Here is a 12558-nt window from a genome sequence, read left to right as displayed (position 1 = left end):
GCATCTTCTTGCTATTTACAGTCTGCATTTGTTTGATTACCATGACTGAACATTTTTATTATATGTTTACCAGTTACTTCCACTTATCCTTCATAACATGCCTAGTCAGCCAGGCATGGTGGCACTACACCTCTAATCCCAGCACTTGGGAGGCTGAGGCAGGAGGATCGCTGTGAGTTCAAGACCAGCCTGGGCTACATAGTGAGTTCCAGGTCAGACTCAACTACATAGTGAAACTCTGTCTCAAAAAAACCAAAAAACAAAACAAAACAAAACATGCCTAGTCAAATACCCATCTTCTTTTTCTATCAGAATATACACCTTCTTACTGAATTTTAAGTATTTTGTATTTTGTATTTTTAACCCACCTCAAACTTACAAAAAAGTTGCAGACACAGTATAAAAAACTTTTTGTTTCTGGAATCGTTTCTGATCTGATGCTCCACCACCCACAAAATAATACTCCGCTGTACATTTCTACATAGACACAGCACTACCAGCAAAATCAGGAAACAAATATTGATATTTGCAACAGATAGTGTTTTACAAAAACAACAGCAACAGTATCTTACATGCCACGTGTCCTTTGACAACATGACTTCAGCACTCCTTCCATTGGAGGACGGGGGTCTATGTTTCCTTCCTGTGGAACCTAGGAAGGTTTGTGACTTACTTGGAGCCCAAGAAGGTCACAGAAATGATACTGTGCAGCTTCAAAAGCCAGATAGGAAAAGTGGCATAGGGTCTGCCTTTGCTGGCTGGAACCTTCCTTCTGGGTGCTCAGAAGCTCCATGTAAGAATCTCACTCCCCGAGGCACCAGTTTGGGGAAGCCAGGCACATGGTGGGTGCTCCTGCCAGCACCTGAGTCTGCAGGAAATCAGTTTCTTCTCTTTGTAATTTTCCCAGTCTGAGTATTCTGTCACAGCAGCAGAAAGCAGACTAAGACCAACACTATGTGTGCGGCTGCCTCCCCAGGTGGGCACCCCTGCTTACCCTATTTGCTCTCTAACCCTCTGCATCCCCTTGCCTCTCTCACCCAGTTAAGCTGTCCCCCACCCCATCCCTCTCCAATCTGGATCCTTGTGACCCTGGTGTGTGTGTGGGGGGGTCCTTGTTTTATTTGGACTGCTATATCCATATAGCACTTTTTTCTGGTATCGTCTGTTACGATAATGAGCTACCTGAGGCTGGGTACTTTATAAAGAAAAGAAGCCTCACCACCTAACATATTGCTACACTGAGTACCAGGTTTCAACACATGAACTCTTAGGGGATTGCTTATTAAAGCTTGCAGGCTGGGACAAGGCACCTCAAAAGACTGTACATACTGAATTAGATTTAATGCAGGACACAGGAATTTACAAGATTGGTCTACCATGGCCGCCCAGAGTCAAATGTAGAAGAGTGTGAAAGATGGGTCGGAGCACCAGAGGTCAGAAGGATCTGGCTGAAGGCCTGGAGCCCACCCCATACAAGTCCACCGCAGGAGCAGGAAAGACCTGGGACAGAAAACCAAGGGGTCTGTGCCGAGAGGGTGAATGGTCAATGCAACGAGTTAAAGAGTTTGTGCTCAAAGCCAGGAGAGGAGGCCCACAGAGAAGGCGAAGACTGGAGCTCCTCCAAGAAGAACAGCCCAAGCTTCTCCAAGGAAAATCAGCCACAACAAAGCTCTTCCAGGAAAATCAGCTAAAATCGTTTCCTCCTATTCTCTTTTTTATGCCGTTCTGACAACAGTCCTCCTTAAAGTGAGTCTTCCGTGCCCAGAACCATGCTGACTCAATTCAGCTGGGCATTCTGGCTCAAATTGACAATTAATCAATTAGCCACCACAGGGACAAACTCAAACCATGCCCTACCCTGTCTCCCGTATGGCACAGCGCCCCTGTGCAGACGCCTCCCCACCCTGTTTGGGGTCTGACGCTCTCATCTGGCCTCAGGGCTCCTCAGTCCACCCCTACTCCACTCTGCTCCATCTAATGATTTTAGGACTAAATCGCCAGGAAGGAAGGGAAGGAAAAAAGAAGGGACAGAGGAAGAATTTCTTTTTTTTTGGGGGGGGGTTTGACACAGACTCTCACTATGTAGTTGAGACTGACCTGGAACTCACTATGTAGCCCAGGCTGGTCTCGAACTCACAGTGATCCTCCTGCCTCAGCCTCCCAAATGCTGGGATTACAGGCATGCACCACCATGCCTGGCTAAGAGGAAGAATTCTTATTGAGGGCTAGGGATTTAGCTCAGTGGTGCCACCACCTGCCTCACAAGCTCAAGGTCCTGAGTTTGATCCCCAGTACCCCCCCAAAAAAATTCTTACTGACTTTTTAAGAACACTTCTTTATAATACTGATACTTCTGTATTAGTCAAGGTTCTCCAGAGAAACAGAACCAGTGGGAGACACGTATTAGAGAAAATTTATTCTGTTGAGTTGGGTCGTGTAACTCTGAAGGCTGAGAAATCCCACCACTTGCCACCAATAGTTGGGAAGCCAGTGTGTAGGTCGGTCTGAGTCAGAAGGCCTGAGAAACCACACAGCCATCTGAATCCTGTCCCAGTCCAAAGGCAAGAAGAAAGAAGATGTCCCAGGTGACAGGCAGCAAAGGGGCAAATCCCTCCGTCCTCTGCCTCTTGTTCCATGGGAGCAAGGGCGAAGAGTGTGGAATCCACACAGCGCTCCCCCAGGTACTTCCATATGTAAGTGGGGCTCGCTCAGGCCAGTCATGTGCATCTGTAAAATTAGTCTCTAAATCTTTCTCAGTCTCTTTTTCCTAATTTGTTGTTTAGTTAATTTGTTCACTTTTTAGCTCAGTGGCACCCACTATGCCTGCCTCGAAAGCACAAGGGTCTGAGTTCTATCCCTGGTACCAAAAATAAATAAATAGATAAATAAATAAATAAATCATAAAATACAAAGAAACAAACCAATAAATACATTAAAAAATAGTTGAATTATCCAGAGAGCCCATCTTATTATCTTTCAGACACTTTTGTGTACCTTTTTGTGCATTATTCGTATTTTCCTCAGGGTTAAAAATGTATTAAGTATTTATATTAACATATAGTTAGGAGCTGGGTGTGGTGGCGCATGCCTTTAATCCCAGCACTTGGGAGGCTGAGGCAGGAGGATTGCTGTGAGTCCGAGACCAGCCTGGACTACATAGTGAGTTCCAGATCAGTCTCAACTACATAACGAGACCCTGTCTCAAAAAAACAAAAAAACAAAACAAGCAAACATGTATTTAGGGGATAAAGCATACAAATATATCAAAGTCTCCATTCCTGCTTTCCAGTTTATCTAGTGTAGGAAACATTATTTTAGAAAACAGTTACAGAACAATGCAAAGCCGAAGTAACTATGACAAAATACAAAGAACTTGGATTTGTGGATTATTGTTTAGAAACAGCATTCTCAGCAATAATGACAACAACAACAAAAACACTGGAAACAGACATGGGGTGTCGCTCAGCAGTAGAATGCTTGTATAGTATGCACAGAGCCCTGGGTTCGATCCCAGGACCACGGGAAAAGAGAAGAACCGTAGTACTACCTCAGGAACTCCTCAGCACAAAACTGACAAGATAACTATGGTATTGAGAAGTATCATTTTAACAATTGGTCTCCCAAGAAATTACCCTGGTGAAAGTATCATCTTTCCTGTCTGTTTTTAAACAAACATTGGATCAACATTTTAGAACCTGTCCTTCTCACTTGGCAATATAGCACACAGTTCTCATGAAAGTATATATTAATTTATAATTGTATGAACATATAATCATTTTATGATCTGCTGTCACTTTCAGGTTTTGTGATTGAGATTCAAAAATGCTTGTATTTCTACACGAGCAAGCCTATCCATATATTCCTTTATGCTTTCTTTCTGTGATGTGAAGCTTAGAAAGCCTTTCCCTATTGGGATACATTAATTTAACAATAATATATAAAGTATCAGCCAGTTGCCAGATTCTGTAGTAGGTGCTTTGGGTCTCTCAGTGAGCAAAACAGTAAAATCCTATTCTTCTAGTGTTTTTAGTTTGGGAAGCGGGAGATAGGGGAGAAAAGTTGCTTCTAGGAGAAAGTTTTCTGGGTTCTTTGAGTGGTCTATAAGTTACAGTAACATTAGACAGATTAACTAGATAGAAACAAGTTTAATTTCAAAGATACCCAACAGGAGTCCCACAAAAACACGAGACCTGAGGAGGCAGCCAGGTGATTGGAGTTTATGCAGCATCCTAAACTACAGAAAGTAGTATAGATTGGGGGACTTGGAGAAGTGGTGGACACAGATTATGGGAGGGTGAGGGGAGGTAAATAAGATTGGTAAATGTCTGATGAATAGTCTTTTTTTTTTTTTTTGAGACAGGGTCTCACTATGTAGTTGAGACTGACCTGGAAATCACTATGTAGCTCAGGCTGGTCTCAAACTCACAGTGATCCTCCTGCCTCAGCCTCCCAAGTGCTGGGATTACAGATGTGCACCATCACGCCCGGCAAATAGGGTCTTATCATACAGATAAAAATCTCAAGTGATACAAGTGATAACGGTTGTCTAGGAACAGCTCTCTTCCTGGTACAGGTTACTTTATTTAAAAAATTTTTCCTTTACAAATATAAATTTCCTTTACAGAAGAGAAAATGAATGCAGTCAAGGGGAAGTAAATAACTGACTTTTCCTGGGTCAGCTCTCAGTTTCTTTGAGCTCAAAATAATCAATAGGCTGAAGTGGCATATTTGGGGGTGACACATTCTGAACCCCTTCAGGGGACAGATAATAAAGACACTAAATAAATAAGTAAATGATATATTAGAAAATGATGAATGATATTGAGGGGAAAATGAGAGCAGGATCAGAGGATGAAGGTCCAGCCTCACTTAGGAAGCCTTGTCTTTTAGGGTTTTTAGTCAGGAAGTAAGCTGAAAGCCATTCATTCGTAGAAAGAGCCCTGTTTCAAACAACACAGTTTTTCCTCCAATATGGATCAGGATTGGAATGAGTCATGATTTTAATCATTGGATTAGGATCCTTTCTTTGGTTCCTCTGGTTGGCACGGCTGGCTCGCACTGAGGCTGTACCATGAGGAGTACACCCGTCTCTCAGTGTTAGAACCACACTCAGCCCATCAGATCCTGTAGGGCTCCAGAGGAGCCAAGGGGATACAGTTGTTCCTGATTCCCTACCCGGGACCCTCGGCTGAGTGGGAAACCGCAGACTCAAGCTGACACGTGTTTCTTCCCCAAATCCCTGTGTACACCTCCCCTCGTGTGCTGCTCTGAGCTCCCTCACCTGCAGGAATCCATTTCTGAGTGTGGTACTACTTTGCAGGAAGGGCTTAACTGCCCCCTCCCAACAATATTTAATGGTGCTTTTTAAAATTGATCTGCGGCATCACTTTATTATGTTCTGAATTGCTTACCTAAGTCTCACCACTACACACCTGCTTTGAAAGGTGACACTAATTCCTTAATGTCTCTCTTTGGCAGGTGTCCAGCCAGCCCAGACTTCACACGATTTTACTGTTCATCAGTCTCAGAATTTGCCGTTTGCCCATAAAGACATTCTGAATGGCTCACAAATTCTTTGCTGAAATTTAGAGGCTGTAGTATAGGATTTATTCATTTATTTATTTATGGTACTCGGGATCGAACTCAGGACCTTGTGCTTGTGAGGCAGCCAGTGGCACCACTGAGCTAAAGCCCCAGTCCAAAACACTATATTTTTTGATCACCTCTTGTATAAGCTGAAGGCTTGTCATATGTAGCTTTATTGTGTTGAGGTACATTCCTTCTATACCTGATTTGTTGAGAGTTGTTTTTTCTTTTCCCCTGGTACCAGGCATTGTACTCAGGACATTGTGCTTGCAAGGCAGGCAGCAGCAGCACTGAGCTAAATCCCAGGCTCAAGAGTTTTGTTTTTTAATTGTGAAAGAATATTGAATGTTTTTAGTTTTTAAAATTAGTATGCTTGCAATATAAAACATGGAACACTTCACAAATTTGTATGCCATGATAATCTCTGTATTGTTCCAGTTTTAGTATATGTGCTACCAAAACAAGGACAGGATGTTGAATTTTTTGTTTGCTTGTTTTTTTTTTTGTACCGGGGATTGAACTCAGGACCTGGTACTTCCGAGGCAGGCAGTGGCACCACTGACTTAAATCCCCAGGCCAATACAAAGTTTTAAATGTTTAATGTTTATCGAATGCTCTTTCCTAAGCCCTTTGTATTTAATTTATATTTGGACACAAGTCTGAAATATTATTTCGCGCCTGGTGGCACTGAGGCCAGAAGGCTCAAGTCTCCTTTAAGGTCCCTCAGTGTGATGAGGCCCAGATTCCAGCCCCAGCAGTCTGTGCTCGTAATCACAGTGTATAGCTTCACTTTAGGAGCAAAGATCTGGGGAGCCGAGGAACAAAATGGTCACGCCCAGAAAACGTGCGTCAATGGTGGTGTGTGGAGAGTCACTGGTACTGCAGGCCTCACACTAGGGCCTGGCAACCACAAGCTAACTGGCCAGGAGCCTCCTGGCAAGCCAGCCAGAGGATGGCCAGGGTAGAATTTTCTCACAGTATTTGCACACAGATGACATCATCAGTAGCTCTGGAAGAAGCGCCAGTTGCCACTTTGGCATGGCAGTGTGTTTGTCCCTGGATGGTAGTCCTTCAACCTTGTGATTTCTCAAACAGCGCCATGCAGCCTGTCCGCACAGAGACCAAGACCACAGAAGCCCCTCTCTGTAAGGCGCTGCCCCACCGTCCTAGCCCCTTCCCCGGGGGGACACTCCGTCGTGTGGCTCGTTGCCATTTACATTGTCACTCGAAGCAGTTGTCCTAGTCCATGTAAGCGATTGGACTGGCAAGTATTTAAACCCCCCTATTGCTGAATGTTGCTTCTGCTGCCCTGGTGCCCAGCCGCCGGCTGCGCTGGTCTCTGGCTTGCTTTAGCTCCCGGGACCCCAGTCAGATGCCAGAGTGCTGAGTCTCTATCAGTCCTTTGTTGCCCAGAGCCTGCACTTCGCTGCATGAGATGCTGGCGGCCCCGGGACTGTGGAGCCTGAGGGGCTGCGCCCCATCTCCCTGGCTCCTCATCTTCCCCATGTGGGGTCGGCTTGTACTGCCCGCCATCTCTGAAATTAACCGTGGTGGAGAAGCTTGCCTTGTCCCTTGTGGGTCACCACCCTGCTTCCTCCCCCATAGAGGGGTTGCTCCCTCAGCCTGGGTCCCGGAGGAGACAGATGCTCCCAGGCAGGGACTAAGAGCAGAGGCGAGAACTGAGCCTGGCTGCTTGGAGCTGCCAAGATTTGGGGTCCCGTTGTTACTGCAGCATCACATACCCCGTCATCAGTGCTACTGGCTTCCTGGTCAACTGTTAGGGTCTGAGTCCACGTTTCCCATTTGAAGCAGTCACCTCGTTCTTCTTGAAAGTAACTGGACTATATCAAATTTACAGAAATCTCCACACGTGCCCCTACCTGGCTGCCTGACAACGTTCAGCCCCCCCGATGCTCTAAAGATAGAAAATGAACCCAATTTCATGAGACTTCCTGCTGGTCGCACGGAGGCTCCAGGGGAGCACACCCGCCTGCAGAAATGTCCGCAGTTGGTTCCTGCTTTGCTCGGGGTTTTTGCCTGGACCCTGTGTGTGAAGCGGTCCCTTTATTTCCTCATTGTCTGTCCTCTGGCTCCTCTCCAGTCGTCTGACTTCTCACAGACGGTGTTGACTGCTCTCTGACCACAACGGCAAATGTGTACAGTTTGTTCATGCGTCACAGGCTGTCATTCCCTTTTTATCATCTGTCTTTTTTTGGTACTGGGGTTTGAACTCAGGATCTTGTGCTTTCAAGGCAGGTATGGTGCCACTGAGCTAAAGCCCTTGCCCAGGGATCTGTCTTCTTAAGTGTGAAGATTATTCTGAAGGCAGAGGCAAAAAGCTCAGTGGTTCTGCTTTTTTCCCATCATCTGTTTACATTGTTGCATCAAAATCCCCAAGCCCTGACCTATCCTTGACTCTTTTTCCTTTCTCTGAGTAGACCTTTAAAAATTCCTTTGTGCTTTCTTTAGCACGTGTTACAGGCCTCTGCTCATTCTGGATTAATTCATCTTCCCTAATATTATTCCCTAATATTTATTTAGAAGTTACATTATTGGGGAAAAATGCAAAAATTACACATATCCAAGATAAAAATTGCTCATAACTGTGTAAACTAATCAAACCAAAAAATTTCCCCCCCTGCTAATTCTTGCCTTATGCATATTTTATTTTTAAATATTGGCAGTAATACTATTTATAACAGAAAAGTTTTTTTTTTAATTTAGCATAGATGTAAACAAAAGGAAAAAAATCAAAACCTACATTTCAGTGGATTAGCATAAACCAAACACCAGTGTACCACTGCTTTCTGAGGTCAAAAAAGAAATAATTCACATTTAGCATTCTAGAAGTTTCCTGTGTCCCCTCCCCCATTACCCCCTCTTTTGGATAATCACAATCTAGCTCAGGCTGGTCTCGAACTCACAGCGATCCTCCTGCCTCAGCTTCCCGAGTGCTGGGATTACAGGTGTGCGCCACCACACCCGGCTTGATAATCACAACCTTAATGTTACTCTCTTGTGTGTGTGTGTGTGTGTGTGTGTGTGTGTCTGTGTGTCTGTGTATCTGTGGGGGGGCGTGCTGGGGATTGAACCCAGGGCCTCACACCTGCTAGGCAAGCACTCTACCATTGAGTTACATGCCCAGCCATCTTTCTTGCTTTTGTTTTTGGCTTCATCCCCTATTCATGTGTCCCTAAACTGGTGTCATTTTACCTGTTTTTGAACTTCATATAAGTGGAATTAAAAGTGTGTATGCTTTTGTGATGGCTTATTTTGATCCACATTACATTTATGACGCTCACCCATGTTGCAGCATGTGGCTTTAGTTGACCATCCTCTAAACATACCAAATGTATTCATCCATTCCATTTCTAATGATCCCTTGCGTTATTCTTAGTTTTTGCCTTTTTTTGTTGTTGTTGTTTGGTTGGTTTTTTTTTGTCTTTTGGTACCAGGGATTGAACTCAGGACCTTATGCTTGCAAGGCAGGTGGCAGAACCACTGAGCTAAATCCCTGGCCCTAGTTTTTGCCTTTTATGAATTATGCAGCTATGAACACTATGTGTCTCTTGGTGCTACTCACATGCATTTCTATCAGGTTTAATATACCTAGGAGTGAACTTGGGTCACAGGCTGTGTAGGTTTTCTACTTCAGTATATAACACCAGTTTTCCAGAGTGGTTACATCTGGTTAAAATCCCACCAGCAACACATGGGAATAGTCATTGCTCTGTGTCCTTGCTAACACTTGTTATTGTCGCTGTATAATTTTAGCCTTTCTCGTAGGTATGTAGTGATATTATATTTTATTTTGCATTGCGCTGATTCATAATAAAGTTGAGCATCTTTTCATTTATTGGCTGTTTGTATCTATCTTTTGTAAAGTGCTATTTCAAATCCCTTAATCAGTTTTTTTGGTTTTTTGTTTGTACTGATTTGAAGGAATTTAAATATGTATTATGAATGTGAGTCTTTTGTGACCATGTGTGTTGCAAATACTTCCTTTCACCCGTGGTTCATTCTTCTTTTCTCTTAACATCATTTGATAATCAGAATTTCTTAATTAAGTGATGTCAAATTTAGCAGTTATTTCCTTTATGCCTAGTATTTCATATGTTCAAAAAGTTTTTTCTTTCACGAAATCTTAAAGAACTTTACCCCTCTTGTGTACAAGTGATTCCTCTCTTCCTCCTTGCTTTTCCTGTCCCTTTTCCTCCCTTCCTCACTCCCTCCCTTCTGTCCTTCCTTTCTTCCTTGTACCTTTTACATTTATCTTACATTTCCTACTTCACGTAAATGGAATTCCATAATATGTATTCTTTCTTTGAAGAGGTGTGTAATTATATTTTTCAAACACCATCTATTAAAAAGACTGTCAATAGCTGCTCTTCTGCAGGGCTACCTTTGTTGTAAATCACATGTATATATATCCCCGGGATCTGTTTCTGAGCTTTTAAAAATTCTATTCATCAATTCATTGCTGTGTCTTTATATCACACCATCTATAGCTTTATTATAATCTTTGATGCTTTATTTTTAAAGGTCCCGTCTTTGAGGGGGCTTGAGGAAGACAATGGGATAAAACAAAATAAAATTAATTTTTTTAAAAGTCTCTTTTGTCCTCATTCAAGAATGGCACAAGCCAGGCATGGTGGCGCACACCTGCAATCCCAGCACTTGGGAGGCTGAGGCAGGAGGATCACTGTGAGTTTGAGACCAGCCTGGGCTACATAGTGAGTTCCAGGTCAGTCTCAACTACATAGTGAGACCCTATCTCAAAAAACAAACAAACAAACAATAAATAAATAAATAAAAAGAATGGCATAGTTGGGCTAAAGAATGTAGCTCAGTGGTAGAGTGCTTGTCTAGCATGTGAGAGACTCTGGATCTGATCTCCATTACTGAAAAAAATGTGGCAATTATTGATTCTTTCAGAATCAGCCTTTTAAACTGTACATGAAATTGGGGTTTCGATTGAGATTACATTTCAATGTATAGAGTAATTTGGGCCTAATAGACATCTTCACATTGTATCACATTTTCCAGTCCATGACCGTGGCAAATGTCTCCATTTGTTTTGATCTCACTGTGTTTCTCGTGCTATTTAGAGGCTTACTTTGTAACATTTCATTGGACTTATTCTTAGACATTTTATATTTTTATGCTACTGCAAATGTTACCTTTCATTTTGTATGTTTTTCCTGATATATGACATTTAATTCTTGTATGTTGGCCTTGTTTATAATGCCTTGCTAAACCTGTTAATTCTCAAATTTTCTTTTCTTTTCTTTCTTTCTTTCTTTGTGTTTGTGGTACTGGAGGTCAAATCCACTGAGCTGCATCCCCAGTGCCCCCTCCCCATTTTGGGTTGGTTTTTTGTGCTGTTGTTTGTTTTTCCGGTACTGGGGATTGAACCCAAGTCCTTTGCACTGAGCTGCATCTGCAGTCTTTGTTTTTAATATTTTGAGACTGGGTCTCACTAAGTCACCACATTGCCTAGGCTGGGCTCAGTCTTGTGAGGTATTTGGCAGAAGTTGCTGATAAAGCTGTCTAGGCATGAGTTCTCTTTGTCAGAGATTTCAAATTATGGATTAAATGTGTTTTATATGACTATTTTGTGTCATATAACTTCCTGTGTCACTTGTGTCACCTTTAATAATTTGTGTTCTCTGATGAATTTGTCCATTTCGCCTGATTTCTCCAATGTATTAGCATGTGAGATGTTTCCTTTGTTTTTTCATTACTTATGGGATCTATGGTGAGATTCCCATTTTCCTTGTATGTAACTTATTCACAGTCACATCGAGGGCTGGGGATTTGGCTCAGGACCAGAGTTCAATCCCTGGTACAAAAAAAAAAAAAAGCTCACTTCTCATTATCCTGGGTGTGGTGGCGCACACCTGTAATCCCAGCACTTGGGAGGCTAAGGCAGGAGGATCGCTGTGAGTTCGAGACCAGCCTGGGCTACATAGTGAGTTCCAGGTCAGTCTCAACTACATAGTGAGACCCTGTCTCAAAGAACCAAACAAACAAACAAAAACACCACACAATCACATCGATTACCCTTTAATGTGCTCAAGGGCTATTTTTCTTGTTTTGTTTTGTTTTTCAAATAAGTGAAATAAGTCAAATAAGTGGCTCCTAGTGAACTGATGGAAGAATTACAAAAGAAAATTAATCAAAACAGAAAAAGAACTTCTGAGGCAGTTGAGCATAAGAAAGTTTCTGGAAGCTGTGCCTACCACAGAATCCCCTTAATATTGTACAGTTAAACTGTAGCTATTATTTCTAATGTTGAAAGCCGTTTTTTTTTTTTTTCCCTTATTGAGTTTATTGGTACATTTTAGGTCTACAGTACAGTTACATTCATCCTTGGGATCTTGTACCTTTACATGACAGGTCTTGGTTCTCATTTCTTCCCCATACCCCTGCCCTCCCTTCGCCCCCCTACTGTTTTGTTTTTTCATTGTACATAGACAAACTGTCTCTTTAAGATGCTGCTGAGATTGCAGAGAATGTAGCCAAAACAGCAATAAATCATGACAGCTAAAAAGAAAGAAAGAAAGCTTCTAGAACTAGAGAAACCATGAATTTAAGTATTAAAAACATATGGACTGTTGAAAGGTGGACTAGCTATTTGGAAATTGAATTAATGGTCCAGAAGGTCAAGATGCAGAAACAGCTTATGGTATGGGAGAAACATGTAAAGACAGACTCTCCTCTCACTCTCTCCTGCGTCTCACTTGTAAGTCTATCCTCCCAACTTTTGCTTACATCTTTAAACTCTCTGACTCAATTAAAGATTCTCAAGATGATCCCAGTATGGTGGCACATGTCTGTGGTCCTAGCGCTCAGGAGGCTGAGGCAGGAGGATCACTGTGAGTTTGAGGCCAGCCTGGGCTACACAGTCAGTTCAAGGCCAGCTTGAACTACATAGCAAGACCCTGTCTCAGAAAAACAAAAAAATTAAAA

At 42.7% G+C, this 12558-nt stretch overlaps 1 long non-coding RNA gene across 4 annotated transcripts in view; it reads left to right on the top strand.

Annotated features, from left to right (window-relative positions):
- The window catches only part of LOC104874994, a 173187-nt gene that overhangs the window by 125636 nt on the left and 34993 nt on the right, over positions 1–12558 (top strand). The window lies entirely within an intron of this gene.

The sequence above is a fragment of the Fukomys damarensis genome, unplaced genomic scaffold (assembly GCF_012274545.1).
Source record: "Fukomys damarensis isolate Sample0158 unplaced genomic scaffold, DMR_v1.0_HiC HiC_scaffold_13, whole genome shotgun sequence".
Taxonomy (NCBI): domain Eukaryota; kingdom Metazoa; phylum Chordata; class Mammalia; order Rodentia; family Bathyergidae; genus Fukomys; species Fukomys damarensis.
This window is presented reverse-complemented; position numbering and strand designations above follow the sequence as displayed.